This window comes from Silurus meridionalis, chromosome 3, assembly GCF_014805685.1.
Source record: "Silurus meridionalis isolate SWU-2019-XX chromosome 3, ASM1480568v1, whole genome shotgun sequence".
In the NCBI taxonomy this organism is placed as follows: domain Eukaryota; kingdom Metazoa; phylum Chordata; class Actinopteri; order Siluriformes; family Siluridae; genus Silurus; species Silurus meridionalis.
The window spans coordinates 23,579,730-23,592,318 of NC_060886.1; the positions used below are offsets into that span (position 1 = coordinate 23,579,730).

Genomic DNA, 12,589 nt, shown 5'->3' on the forward strand with positions numbered 1-12,589 from the left:
TCGACGATTGGTTGATACTAGCTCAATCTAAGAATTTAGCGGTCAGAGGAGGACAGTCACTCACTGTCAAGCAGTTCCAGAGACTGCTGGGTCTAATGGCAGCAGTGTCCAATGTGGTTCCACTTGGCCTCCTGCACATGAGACCCCTTCAGTGGTGGCTCAGGACCCAATCAAGGCTCACATAGCTTAGGTTTAATCAAGCTTATGCAGTGAGTTCTATGTGCCTTAGATGTCAGGCACAGGAGAGAGTGGGTTCCTATCTCAGGGCCCATGTGTTGGAAGTTCCCGGTCATCGCGTAATGCTCACGATGACCCAATTCTCATGGGGTGGGGAGCAGTCATGAGTAGCCACTCCACCCAAGGTCTGTGAGAAGGGCCCCATCTGCTGTGGCACATCAATTGCCTAGAGATGCTGGCCATGCTTCTTGCTCTGAAGCATTTCCTGTCAGACCTCAGAGGTCAAAATGTGTTTGTCCACTAGGACAATACCTGCACTAATGCTTTTAATGCAAGCTGGCATGCAAGATCCTCCAGTGGGCCCAGGGGAAGCTGCTCTCCTTGAGAGCGGCATATATCCCAAGCCATCTGAACAAAGCAGCAGACGCCCTTTCAAAACAAGGGACAAGGCCTGGGGAATGGTGGCTCCACCCCCAAGTGGTGGAGCAGATCTGGAAGTGATTCAGCAGGGCTCAAGTAGACCTGTTCGCGACTTAAGAGACATCGCACTGTCCCCTCTGGTTCTTCCTTACACCTCCAGCCACCTAGGGATGCCTTGGCTCAGGCATGGCTGAGGCTACACTTATACACCTTTCCTCCTGTCACGCTGCTTCCGGGGGTTCTGTAGAGAGTTTGCTGGGATGGAGTCCGTCTCCTCCTGGTGGCCCCACAGTTGCTGGGCAAACCATGGTTTGTGGACCTTGTAGCTCTTCTCGAACACCCTCCCTGGGAGATTCCTCTCAGGAGGGATCTTTTATCTCAGGCAGAGGACACAATAATTCACCCCCGCCCACAGTTGTAGAGGCTGTGGTTGAGGCCCCTGAGGGGGCACAGCTCAGAGAGTTTGGTCTCTTTACTGAGGTGGTAGAGACCATTCTCCAATCCAAAGTTCCCTCCACAAGGAGGTTGTAATGCCAGTCCTCTGAAGTCTCCCTCCAAGACATCTGCAACACTGCGGGCTGGTCCACTCTGATGACCTTTGTCAGGTTTTATAACCTTGACCTCAGTACCACACCTTGCCCCTCTGTCCATCGACCCAGTTGTGCCCTCACACATTTGACAGGGACTGGTCAATCTGGTGGTATTTGACATTCGTTCCCTAAGTGTTGTGGACACAGCTCATGTTTCTGAAAGTGAACATCTGGTTATGTATGTAATCCTGGTTTCCTGAGGGAATGAGACGATGCGTCTCCATGCCACACTGCCAGGATCCCTGCAGCGCTTGACATGCTACCAATAAAGTCTGGATGGTTATGAGTAAAATAAACATCTGTCTAAAAAAGACAAAGTTTATAGGCAATATTTGATTGTGTTATTTTGATGTTAAATTATTTGTTTCATATTTTTATTTCCCTTTGGTAAATCTTAATGTTCATTAGAGCCTTTTAGTGAAAGACTATATATTCATGGTAATAACTAGAGCAAGACTGTGAGTTGGACTTTTAAATATCTTGCTTTTATACTGATCATAATAAAATGATACAACATTTGTGCAGATTCATGTTACATATTAGTTTAATCAACACATTTTATTCACATATTTTATATTGTAAGCATTGAGCCATCCTGTACACTAACAAGTGCTAATTTGTTTAATTAAGATCTGCAGTTAAGAATAGACCATGGCCAACAGTTTTTTTATAATGTTCTTACATAGCACACCATACACAATAATCTGAGGATGAGCTGCAGCCCAGGTGTTGAATGTGTCTTTTTAAAGTTTCAGCTTGTACATGGTTACAAATGCAAGCCTTCAACAGACTGCTGCAATACCATATAAATTAGAGATTTTTCAAAGCTATAATCAGGCAGTGTTGCAGTCCACAGGCTACTTTGTGGTGCTGCTACAGACAACAACTACAATGTTTGAAGTAAAATGTATCTGTTGTGTTTGTTCAGAAAAATGAGAACTAGAGTTAGAGCACTGCTTCAACAGTCAAATATTATTCAAATGACCAAACAATTTTACACAACTATATTTTAGTTTGACTTATGTGAGGCTTTGATCAAGTCATGTCAAGAAGCTTTTTATTGTCATTTCAACCATATATAGCTGACGCAGTACACAGAGAAATAAAACAACGTTCCTTCAGAACCCTAAAAGATCTAAAAGATACCACTAAATAGACTTTCTAAATTTTTTGTTTATAGAACTTTCAATAATAGACATTGTTTTACTGATAAACAGATGCAAATTGCTAATGACCAAACCATAAGTGGCAATGAAAAAACTGCAGGATGACGAAGAAAAACCTTGAGGAAACCAGACTCCAAACCTGTCAGTGTCCGGGTGACACTATATATATTATTATTGTGTATAAGTATATAGCAATAGTGTTAGAAATATGTTCTTTATGAGTGTCCTATAAATATGAGGCATTGGTTGAACACATGACTGGCTTTATGATTACAGTAGCAGTTTGTTGATGCAACATCCATGTGAGTTTAGAAGAAAAAATGTTTTGGTCATGAACTGTTTTTAAAAAGCATGATATTTAACATGTATATGTGTGAAAACAATAGCAGAACATCAACTGCAACTGGCTCATACTAAATGAGATAATTTGATACTCAATCAGTATCAAGTTAATGTGGAAATACCAACTTCACATGAATAATGAACAGGATATGAAATTTCCTCAAATTCCTCAGTTTTAAGCAAACATATAAATTTTACTTTGTGCGTTTCTTAATTTCAATGTTATTGCTACCTTGTAATGTCAGAACAAACTGCTAAACTCATCTGGTTACCTGAGAAATAATTAAGTTAAATGAAGAGAAATGAGAGCATTTGATAGAAATTGTAAATGTAAAATGGAAGAGTATTACAATTTCAGATTAGCAGTAAGCTATGATAAGATCGCCAATTATCAAAAGTGCATGCTATGATTCTGAGGGAAGTGAAATTTGCCAACTGAACCTCCTGTTGAGAGCACCACTTCCTGTTTCCACAGCAACCCGCAAGCAAATTCACTGTTATGAATGCTGGAAGGTATATTTTTCTGTTTCCTCAATACAGAGAACCTTGTAGAGTCATTGTGCAGATGGAAAAGCATATTTTGACAGCTATAACACTGTCTAGCAGTGGTTTCAAACTGAAGTCCATGGTTATGTATGGTTTTGTGCTTTGCTATGAAACTGCTGAGTTAGCCCATCAAAGAAAAAATAAGTAATTGAACTGAGTCATAGCTTTCATTTCACACCTCTATTCTATTAGCCATGCTGTATGTAATCATTATACTACATTATTCACACTAATCATGACAGATGTTTAATGTACTTAAAAACTGTTATGTCACATTTACATTTGTTGAAATCTTGCTGAAATTTAAATGCAATTTTAGGTTTTTGAAGGTTTCTCTGGAAGTTAATGGTGGTTAGATATCCAATATCCTTTGTGACAACTGTTATGCAGATGTACATTTGAAGATTTGTACATTCAAAGATTGTATTTTCTGAAGCTGCAGTGAAGCTCTCATGCCCTGTTGCTCCCTAAACTGAAATGGTCTGAAAAATAGCTGGCTATTATGTTTGCTTGAATTGTGTAAAAAAATGTTCATTATAATGTTTAAGGCCTGTTTATCTGCATTGTCTATTACCATGTGTCCATCATTGCTCATGTGACAAACCCAACAGATGCTGCATTAAATTATGGACAGACACAGTTTGTTACTAACTGGGGAGCACTATGACTGCTCAGTAAGACGGTTATTTTCTGCTCCATAAACTCTTCAGTGGACTACTGTCCAACACCCAAAGGCCCAGTCAGCCAACCCAAAGCAGCAGCTCTGCTTCTTCAAATCCACAGCTGGAAACTAAACCTTTGTTTATGTACATTCCTCCAGAGGAAAACCTGTGAGAATGCAAATGGGCTCTTATGTCTGAGTAATTGCCTTGGGCAGCATGGCGTGCCCATTGAAATGCAATAGAAGGATATGGCATGCATGTACTGTATCTATGTCTGTATGTACAGATAGAAAGTAAGGTAGCATTTTTGGTTGGCCCTCAGATGTCCCATTGTTAATTTTAGTTGATAAATCATGTTGCACAAATTACATTTTAACCATCAAGCTTCATTTGGGACTGGAGTGTCTGCTTCTTTTCACCTATCTTAGCCCACCCTATGGCCTGGTCTCAGGCAAATTTGACTCCTGCTTGGTGGTCCTGAGCTGCTGTTTCCTAGACCATGCCCTTTATTCTTTCAGCTGGCCCTCAGAGAGGAAAGAGAGAGAAAGGAAAAGAGAAAAGGATCTGGGACCTCAGAGTGTTTGTACACCCGTCCAGTTCTTTTTAAATTTGCAACAGCTGTAATGATGTCAGTACACAGTGAGTAGAATATTCCGGCACCAGTGCAAGGCTTTTGTATAAATGTGTGTACTCAGGTGCGGTGTGTGTGAAGTCAGAAGAGCACAGCAGCCAAGCAGGGGTCCGAGGGGAGCTTTGTCTCAGGGCCAATCCCACTTTGGCACAAGCTTCTTCCCATGAACCCGAGCTCTAGAAACAAAGTGGGGGAATAAATTATCTTTCTCTGAGCTTGTGGTTTACTATTTTTTTTAAACTTGCATTAAAAATCCAGTTAGGAAAGGACATTGCGGGGGCACGAAATATAGGCAGTGTCTTTAAATATAGGACAGTTAAGTACAAGGTGTATGTAAAGAAAACAGGCAAAAGACAAACAATGGCAACAGAAACTTTGTGTAGTCAGTATGAATTCTGGGTTTTAATCAAAGATAAAAAAAATCAAAATAAATTCACAATTAATGCCTAATACATTTTTTTTATCAAAAATATTATGAGTAAGAAACAATTTAGTTTGTTGTGGAACATTTGACCTTTTTTTTATATTAGAATGTAACATAGCAAACTCTGACAGTATGAATTGCTTTGTGAGCAAACTGCAAGTGCATTTATTATAATCGAATAGGATTGTAAAGAAGACCAGGATTTCTTGGCATAAGCTTGTAGGTTTGTCTATCAAGTGGCAGTTCAAAGGTTACAGGATATCATGTGGAACAAAGAAATTAGCAAATAGAAGCAAGAAGACTACACACTAAAATTACAGACTTTGTGAGTAAAGCTTTACTCATGCAAATAAATAAATATTATAGTATGACTAAAATGCTATCACAATATGCTGAAGGAAACACACTATGAACATAAGAGCAAACAAAGACCAGAAGACATGACCAAACACAAGTAAAAAAGGAAGTCAAAAAGGAGAGTTCCATGACCTTTCATTTGCATTCTGTATAATGATACCAGAGTTTTTGCTCAACATTCTTTCATTCATACATCTTCAGCAACTGCTTTATCCTGGTCAGGGTTGTGGTGCATCTGGAGCCTTTCCCAGGAACACTGGGTATGAGACAGGAATTCACCCAGGCTAGTATGCCAATACATTGTAGGACACCACCTACCGAAATATTTTTGAGAGATGAAGGAAACAAGAGAATCCAGAAGACACCAACATGATCACATGAAGATGAGAACCACTGCACAAAGAGAAACCCAAGCTTGAACTACAGAATCGAGATTGAACTACATTCTTTTAAAATGTGAGGCAGATCAATGAAATATTACTCATTTATCAATATTGTCTCCAATTCTAAAAGTTTAGCCATTGCTATGTCCAACTAGTTCTCAACCACTCCTCACTGATCCAAGTAGTAAAGTTACAAGTTACTAAATTATATATATTTATAAAGCCACCATTGTTTTCAAACTGCTTTTTTCAATTTGTTAATGTCTACTACCTGCCTGAAAGTGCAAATTATTTGTCCTAATAGTAGCAGTTACTGTCCATATTAAATTTTTCCAAGTAGCTAAAGGGCATTGTTATACTTAAAGACCCTTAGTTTGACAGATTGGATTATAATAAAATTTCAGAAATGAACATTTAATTATTAAAATACACAGCTCAGCTGACTTTGAGACAAATACTGGAAGGTGGACAGTTAAGAAATATTATGAATTTTACCTCAATTTTGTTTTGCCAGTTCCGATTTTAACAGACATTTAATCATATGTGGCTTTTTTGATTTGGTGGACAGAGCTAGTTGGGGGAATTAAATTAGATATTTTTCTGAGTTTGAATTAAACCTAAGGGTATTTGTTGATTAATGCCATGTGTCCATTACGGAGGTTTATTAACCAGTATGAATGCCTTGGATGAATACTGCTGGAAGCCTAATTTAGAGAAACACTAAATCGATCCAATCTCCCTAGGTGTAAGGAAAATATTTATTCAGTGTTATATCATATGCAATTCTTATAAAGATGACCTGTTTTAGCCAGCATCTTAATCTTATCTAATAAGAAAAAACATGTATAAAATATGTATTTTTTACATACTAACAACATAACAATTCATAATTAGAAATGAAATCTTATATAGACCTATTTTATTCTGGATAAAAATTCTGTATGAATCCAGGAGCATCTAAGGTAAAGAAAGCAAATCAAACCGTTTTGTGTTTCTCTTTCTTTCCTCTGATGGGGCAAAAGGGAGAGTATTCAAGAATTCTGAATTATTGCTTCATCCTGGTGTGCCTACAATAATGTGGAATAGCGCACCCATTCAGACCAGACTACAATATGAAATTTTAATGTGATTCTAACTGCTCTAAGAGCATAACCATGACATCATTCTCTTGAAAACTAGCAGCCTGAAGTTCTTAGCAAAAGTTATTTTGTCCCATCACTTCCATTTAGACTACTCAGCAGTTACTACTGATGTTTATTTAATGCCAAAAGCCTTTTAAACTGTCAGACATTTGCCCTTGATAACATAGCAATGAAGGGCTCCCAAGAGAGATATAAAAAAGGTGCAGCGTGTTTGTATGCACTTACACTGCCCATCCTGCAAAGTGATCATGGAGGGAGTTTTCCTCAATAGTATGCCAAGCTGACAGTAGCAGATCCAGTAGCTGATGCCCTCTGACCTGGGCAAGGCTTAGATTCAGGCCTGAGGAAAGACAGCCAACATTCTGGTGAGAGTCAAGCATCAGGATGCAGATCTTGCCTTTCCATCCACACCCGTCTGACGAGAACTCGGTGCTCAAGTAGAACAAAGCAGCTGTTCCCATTCAGGAGCCAGGGGTTTGGCCAGAGAGCTCAGCTTATGCCAGTCTCACACAGAGGGTGGAGACACGCCAGTGCCTGATCCGGGAAAATGGCCTTCAAAGCAGATCTCCTGATGCCTGGCATTGATCCAGTGCGGCAAAGGCAACATTATGCAGATTATCTCCTTTCCAGGCGAGCTACAAAGGAACGACTGTTGTAACAGGCGGAGAGAGAGAGAGAACACATTAAAATGAACAAGTGCACAACCTTTTTTTTGAAGCTGTTGCTTTGAAGGAAATGAAAATAAAGAAAATGAAGTGCAGAATAACTGAAGCGCCTGTCTCTGAAGCTCATAAAAATGTATGTGGTAAGGTACATTAGCATAGTGTATCAAAGTTGAGGACTACATACTCTTAAGCAAAAAAAAAATCGAGTGTTCAGCAAGCCAAGGGCATTTTATTACTCTATAGTGATCTCTGACCTTGTTTTAGTTCTGATCTAATAAATCTTTGGCGAAACAGTTTGTTCAACACTTGATTTACGCCCTAAATATTCATCATTATGCTGGCTTGGTCCTGAAAGCAATGAAAATAGCTCAAACAGGCAGTGGCCTGTAAACTCTATTTTCTTTGGGTAGGCTGTCATAACAGTGTCAAGAGTAAACTTTTCTCTTTTTAACCGAGGAGTGACTTTTTTGTGAAGAACCAAAAGAATGCCCTTAATGAAATCTGAGATAGCCATTTCAAAACAAATAGCCTGTAAATTCTTACAAAAAACAGAATAATGATTGATCAGACTGAAATGTTAAACAGATTTTCAGGTAGGGCTTTATAGGTGCTTTTTACATATGTAGGGTTATCTTAACCTAAAGTATTTGTGAATCCCCAGTGGCAGAGGCCCTTATGGCCTGTACCATTGTAGGAATTCTGGGGGATCTTGAAGGATTGAGCCACTGTAAATAAATGCTAAAAAAAGGACTGGCCAAACCCATAAAAAAGGATGTGGAATGTTGTACTGACAAGTGAAACTGCAATCATAGAATATAGAGGAAAAAAAACATTGCATTCCTCTGGCTGGTGTGCAGCCTCCACCAGACGGAAGTGCAGAAATGTGTGTGTGTGTGTGTGTGTGTGTGTGTGTGTGTGTGTGTGTGTGTGTGTGTGTGCGCGCGACAGCGGCTCTTTGCTGCTGACCAGCCTGTAGTGCCCAACCAGCTCCCTCCACCCAGAGCCACCACTATACAGGCTTTTATCCTTAGCCTCTCAATCTTACACAGCCACTAACCATGGATTAAACAGGCCAAATGACCAGAATATAAAATACTCAGCCAACCCAGGCTTGTCTTAAAAACACTTATGCCTCTGTAAGGCCTTGAGTCTTTGAAAGAGGAATTCAAGGGTTTTAGGCCATTTTGCATGGACAAATTGTGCAATTTTTATTTGTTTCAAAATGCCAGTTTTTGCTGTTGCTGTTTCTAGCTTGTAAAATAAGGTGGCAATGCAAAGCCTTGAGCAGAATAATCTCTTCTTGGATTTTACTATCTAACTCTCAATTCAACCTGACTTTTTCTTTTGTAATCCAGTCTGCCTCTGAATTGCAAACTCATACCAATGCCAAAGAACATTCCTCCCTGTCACTAATTATATAAAAAAAGGGTTTGGTCTTGGGGGAGATACTGGATTCAATATCACCAGTATCCAAAGCAAACAGAGCCTGTGCTGACAGTGAGATACAGTGTTGCATGCCCATAATGCCAAGCTTGGCCCAGGGAACATCTGTAAATAAGACCATTATTCTCATTGCAATTATGTTTTCAGATCTCAGGGCTGTAAGAGATATGAGACCAAAGGGACTGTAAATCAACATTAAATATGATTTTTTAAGCTACAAAATGGGGAAAGGATAAGAGGACTGTGGATATACTTTTCTTGTACTAAACAGAAGCTGCAGTGGGTAGGTTTACAGTGTTACAGAGTTATTTCCCTGTGGGTTTCATGAGGGTTCTCTGGTTTTCTTCCATCACCCCAAACAAGATGAGAATATTCACAGGATTGGCTAATCAAAAATGCCCTTAGCTGCAAGTGTGTGTGCTTGGTGCCCTGCAATCAATTGGCTTCTGATTCAGTGTGTGTTTCCACTTTATGCCACGTATGTATGCCTTAGTGTTTCGTAAAAAGGTTTTAGATCCACATTAACCATGAGCGGCACAATAATAAACAACCTGAAGACATTTTAAAGTGGCAAAAATTTCACCATTACTTTTCATTACTATTACTTTAAAGAAGATTCTTGCATCTCAAAATGTTATGGGTTTAACTTCAAAATACTATACACAATGTCTCACCATACAGACCAATGTTTTTTTGTATTTTTGTAGTTTTTCACCCATCGTAATTCGCCAAAGCCAACGGAAAACAGTCCTAAGTGATATAGTTTGCAGAGTAAATTTTGCAGGATGATTGCCATTTTTACTACCCAAAAGAATTTATACAGAAAGACTTGCCCTGAAGTCCATCTATCAAGTGGCAGTATACTGTACACTTGTGGGTGAGTCGTCATAGTGCCAGGTTCTCGGGCTGCCATGAGGAAGCCAACATTACATTGGAAAACTTTTGTTTTTCCTCGCCCACTTAATTCATGGTTCTATCCCATGACCATAAATTATAGTATATTTTCAGATAAGAACTGGCATAAAAACCTGGCAAATTTACTTTACCGTGGAGAATGCACTGTTGTATACTTTTGATCAGGCATTGATTTTATGACAGCACCAAAGCTAATTTCTACTTTGATGGATTCTCACTAAAAACATTAGTTTACACACATAGAGTTTACACACACTAGACAAAGGAACCCTGTACTTAAAATCTCCATGATATTGCTTAGGAACCATGATTTGATTCTGTACAGTGGCATACTAGCTACTACAATCAAAAAGTCAAAATATATATTGTGTTTAAGGTCTTAATTGATTTCTACAACAGCCATTCACATGCAAGGTATGCAACACCCCTGCTGAAACTACACACATTTGACACTAGCTTAGTGAGCAAGCTAATATGAAGACCAGTGCAAAGTTAGCAAGAATCTTTTTTCAAATATGGAGGATTTTTTCACTACCATCTTCATTCACACCTGTCACATTTTATGAGGACAATGTCCTAGATGAGGAGATGTCATGTGGTGTTGCTGCACAAGTTTCATCTGAGATCATTCATCAGCTCCACTTATGACGAAGAGCCACCCTAGTAATAACAGCAGTGCCAGGAGGCATCTGACGCATTGGAGTGGTAAATAAAATGATATCACTTACTCTTACTTGTAGCTAGATATTCTAGCATGGATTAGCCCCCGAATTAAAAAATCCCCTTCCAAAAAAAGAAAATTTTTCAAAAATCACTTAAACACTAACTTGGACTAACTCAAATGCATTTTTACTTCACTCCAAGTGATTGTCTGAAAAGTAAATAGTATGCAGAAAGATGCCAAGCACGCAAAAGTCAGTTGCAAAGCACATTAAGTTCGTCCAATTCTCAGTAGACAGACTCACTACCCTTGTGGTGATCTTATTTCTTAATCTGAGTATAAACTGAGCAACACATATTTCAGGTCTATCAAATCTTGACACAAAAAAGACAGACAAATAAATATGCACCACAGTACACTGCATCTGGTGAAATAAGATAAGAGAAGATACAATATACCTTTATTCGTCCCACAGTGGGAAAATTTCTCTGTTACAGCAGCAAAGAAAAAGAAATGTGCAAATATGAAGGTCATGTCATATAATAGGTCATGCCAGATATTGACTAACCTACATTCCACTACAGGCGAGTAATAAAAAGCTGGTAGAATAAAAAATTTAAAAAACATCAAACTGTAAATGTCTTAATGACATATGTAAGAACTCACTGGAGATGACACATAAGCTTGCTCCATGGCTTGAGATCTGTGCTCATGTCTAATGTATTCCAGACAAACCACAGAAAAGATGTGATGAAATATTATGAGAAGCTATCAAAAAACATACAAAACCCATATATATATATATATATATATATATATATATATATATATATATATATATATATATATATATATATATATAAACATATTTAGAAAAACACTGCAAGAAAACACTCCTTCAAAATGAATCCCAGTGTGTTAGCAATAGATTTATAGGGCCAAGTGAGCAGTCTTATGGGACGCAGGGTGGAGAAGCAGGCAGCATTAGCAGCAGACTGTTTAGGTAGGGGAGTATTTAAATAACAAGACAGTGAAGTCTACGATAAACCATTGCATAATGCCACCCAAAGGAGAGCATTAAAAATTTTGCCAATAATTACAGTATTGAATGGGTACTAAAGAAAGTGATAGAAAGAGTGGCAGCAATGCTTTTCCTTGTTAGTCGACTTTTGGGTCTTTAGACCGTCTTCGTGGTTATCACTTGTTCATTCTCATCATATGTTAAAGTGTTGTGTTTTACAATTGTCTACACTTTATATACTAGATAGATTTATAAAAAAGAATAGAAGATGAGATGGACCCATTTAATGTAGAGTGAAAGGTCCTTTGTTTATAGAGAAGCTTATTTATTATTACATAAAACAGTGTAAGGAATGCAACCATTATCTTTATCAATATCAGTATAATCATAATTTATACATGGTACTTTATTTATACACAACCCTCCATTTTTGTGCATGCAAACACACACACACACACACACACACACACACACACACACACACACACACACACACACCACCAACACCACCATGCTTGAACATGTTTCTCTATCTACATATCATGCATGCAAAGATTTTTAGGTTCTTTTGTTCAGGCTTGTATCACTTCGTTTCCAAAGAGCTGCTTCCAGCATTACATCACACACTCCAACAAAAGGCATGATGTTGTGGATTGGGTCAGGTAGCTGGCTGAAAGGTGTGAGATTGTGTCTGACCTTAGAGTTCAAGTAGAAAGGTCAGACAAAGGCTGTTTGGGATATATGACATATGAATGGGAGGGAGAATTAATGGAAGGAAGGGCAATATGAGAACAAATTACATGTCATACTCTAATACACAGTTATATGTTTTCATTTCACATGACTCAACCGTAATCACAAATTTTTACAGACAAAGTATGACCATTTACAGGCAAATGTTTCAGGATTAAATAGCATGATGTACAGTTAATCTGACAGAAGACATAACTTGTGTTAAATGATTAACACATGGCTGAACACAAAGGAATTTAATGTTCACACAACCAGTGTCAGCCAAAAGGCCTAAAGACAAACTTGAAAAAA

At 38.4% G+C, this 12,589-nt stretch overlaps 2 long non-coding RNA genes across 3 annotated transcripts in view; one reads left to right on the plus strand and one right to left on the minus strand.

Annotated features, from left to right (window-relative positions):
* LOC124380096 overlaps positions 1 to 12,589 on the plus strand; it is a 70,587-nt gene that overhangs the window by 41,918 nt on the left and 16,080 nt on the right. The window lies entirely within an intron of this gene.
* LOC124380091 lies at positions 4,913 to 7,530 on the minus strand. 2 transcript variants are annotated; one of them, XR_006924598.1, is made up of 2 exons: positions 7,066 to 7,530; positions 4,913 to 5,629 (listed from the first exon to the last, which is right to left on the minus strand). It is a non-coding gene; the product is annotated as an uncharacterized LOC124380091 (long non-coding RNA). The 2 variants fall into 2 exon arrangements; XR_006924599.1 differs by having other exon boundaries at positions 4,913 to 5,708.